We start from the raw sequence: 2,813 nt of genomic DNA, 5'->3' as shown, positions 1-2,813 counted from the left end.
CTGTGGAGAACGGCAGGAATTAAAACCCCTCCCTGTTCACCTCTCAGGTTGCTATGACAGTCAGTACTTCGAAATATTTTCTAAATGAAAACATTCACATTTAAAGTTTTTATTTTTGCTAATTTTTTCAAAATTACAGAAAAAAATTATTTCAAAAGACCAAGGGAACATTTGCATTTGAATAAGGTGATAAAAAGGGATTCTGAAAATTTAAAAAAAAAACCCATGATATGAAGTTTTTCATTCAATTTTTTTTTTCTTTTAATTACATTTATTTTAATGCTGAATTTACTCCCGTGCCATAAGTTTTTGTTTCTTCAGTTTCTTCTGGGATATCTTTTTCTTCTGGGCAACCTCCTCTTCTGGTTTAGGAATAATCTGTTCCTTTTCAGTAAGGATCATCTCAATGTGATAGGGAGAGCTCATGTATGGGTTAATCCGACCATGAGCTCTGTAGGTCTTTCGGCGCATCTTAGGTGCTTTGTTCCCTTGGATATGCTCGATGACCAGAGAATCTACATCTAAACCCTTAAGTTCAGCATTACTCTTTGCGTTTTTAAGCATGTGCGCAAAAATTCAGCACTCTTTTTGGGCCACCGACCTTGTGTCCAGCCCCACTGCTTAGCCTGGACACACCTGCCAACTCCACCATTGTAACGTCGGAATGGTATGCACTGTTTCTGTAAAGTGACATCTTTCAGATACTTCATGGCTTTTCGAATATGCATACCCTTGATGGCCTGGGCAGTTTCACGAGTGTTCTTAAAGTGAACACGAAGATTGGAACCTCTTGATTTGCGTGATTTCGTGGGGTTCTCCGGGTCAAGTGAATAGCGAACCATTTTCACAGATTACTTCAGGCTGCTTAGGGAAAGAGCTTCATTCAATTTTTTAAAGCCAAAAAATAAATTGTGCATTATTGCTTTAGGAAAAGGAAAAAGGGAACTGTGAAACAGTTTTGAAATGAAGAAAATATCTATCTCTTTTCACCAGGGAACAGATCTAATAACCTGGTTGTCTAGTATTGGGCATCAACTTATAGCCTTCCCTGACCTGATGTGCCCCCAAAATAGTCCTCAGGGTTCCACCTCACTGTCTTCATCACCAGCTCTGCTTCCTGGATCCCAAGAAGGAATCCTGGGAGAAAGGGTTTTGAGAATTTCTGTTTCATCTGCTATCCTTCTGGCCTGAAGAGAATATTATTTCCACAAGAACCAATTTCTGCTCCTTTCCAATTTATCTGAGAAAGTGGGAGCCAAGGTCTTTCTGGCTCTCTGCAGATCACAACCAAGATAAACTTGCTTGTCCCTTTCTTTTGGGTAGGATCTTGAAGGGCCAAGGCCTCTTGAAGAATGCTAACCGTGGTGTCTACAAGCCCAGGACTTCTTGTGCAGCATTTAAGGAACTATGGAGCATAGAGGTTGGAGAGCAGAGATCTCTGTGAATTAGTGTGAGGGCAACAAGACGTAGCTGCTGTAACTCTTCCCCAGCCTACCTGTCCTCATATCCTTGATCATCTCTGAGGATTTCCTTAAGAAAAACTGTGACTTTGTGCTTACAATGGAATCTTCATGCTTAATCCTAGGAAATGATTTTGCCTTTAGTAACGGCCATTTACCATGATTGCAGGTGACTTTCAGAGTGAATGTCTAAATACAAGTTGGAACTAGAAAGAAACTTATGGCTCATCCTCCCTCAGGGAAGGGATTTTGACCTGTGCTAAAGACTGTGCCCTATTCCAAAATCAACAGCTCTCTCAATACTGGGAACAGAAGTAGACCACCCTCCTATCTTCACTGCTCTTAGTGTGACCAAGGGACTGAAGTTTTTCTCCAGCACAACATGAGAGGAGACGACACATTCAAAACTCCCTCACATACTTTTCTCAGCATTTTTCTCCTGGCTGACTGGGGCTATCACCCCTAGCAAGACCTTAGGAGCCAAGCGTTGGAGGAAGAATGACTGTCAGCCTGGATCCCTGCGTGGCTAAGTGGAAGAGAGATACTACTTACCCCTAACCCTGCTGCAGTGTTGTTACTGGAGTCAAGTGATCCTGCAGTCATGCCTCTCATGTGTCTCAGTTTCCCCATGACCACCCACTGTAGTGCCTGGCAAGCAACAGATGCCCAAGAGATCTTGATTGAATACGTATCTTTATTCTTTGAAGACTCTTGTGATAGTTCAATGAAATAATCACTTTGGAAAGAGATATCAATGTGGAAAAGCTAGTTGACAGAAGTAAGATGATGCTATCTCACCCCCTTCCTCCCTTTCATCTTAAGAAACTTGAACAACTTGTTGAACTATTCATTTGTCCAGGGTAACAGAAAAAGGCTATTGTGGACATAATGAAATCCATAGTAATTGAAGGAGATCCATTTAATTTCAAGCCTCTCCCCAGTGTCTCCCCCAATTCCAAAACCTAATCACAAAACTGGAAACCAATGGACAGGAACTTTAGTCTCTAGGATTGGTATTTACATGAAGCAGCCAGCCACAGTGAGGCCAATGGAGAAGAGACACTCTCACTTTGTAGGCGTTCAGAAAAAGAGAAAAACTTGAATGGTTTAGGAAGGTGATCTTTAAGATCTTATCCAATCCCAAGTTCTGTGATCTTCAAGAAAATAAACAGAATTTTAGTTTCATCCTGTTTTGACTCCTGTGCCTCCCATGTCCATTCCCTGGGGAAGCACAAGTCAGAAAGAGAATTTCCCCCAAAAGCACAAAATAGGAGGCTGAAAGAAATGCAGTAACTTTCAGTCAATGAATAATTCATATTTAAGCATCCTTGCCTCTTATTAGGGGGATAATCA

General features: G+C 41.3%; 1 pseudogene across 1 annotated transcript; it reads right to left on the bottom strand.

The window, feature by feature from the left end:
• Positions 1 to 248: 248 nt before the first annotated feature.
• LOC105548315 lies at positions 249 to 872 on the bottom strand (annotated as a pseudogene). The gene has a single exon (XR_001007372.1). The product of XR_001007372.1 is annotated as a 60S ribosomal protein L17 pseudogene (transcript).
• Between the last annotated feature and the right edge of the window lie 1,941 nt (positions 873 to 2,813).

Source organism: Mandrillus leucophaeus, unplaced genomic scaffold (assembly GCF_000951045.1).
Source record: "Mandrillus leucophaeus isolate KB7577 unplaced genomic scaffold, Mleu.le_1.0 Scaffold409, whole genome shotgun sequence".
Taxonomy (NCBI): Eukaryota; Metazoa; Chordata; class Mammalia; order Primates; family Cercopithecidae; genus Mandrillus; species Mandrillus leucophaeus.
This window is presented reverse-complemented; position numbering and strand designations above follow the sequence as displayed.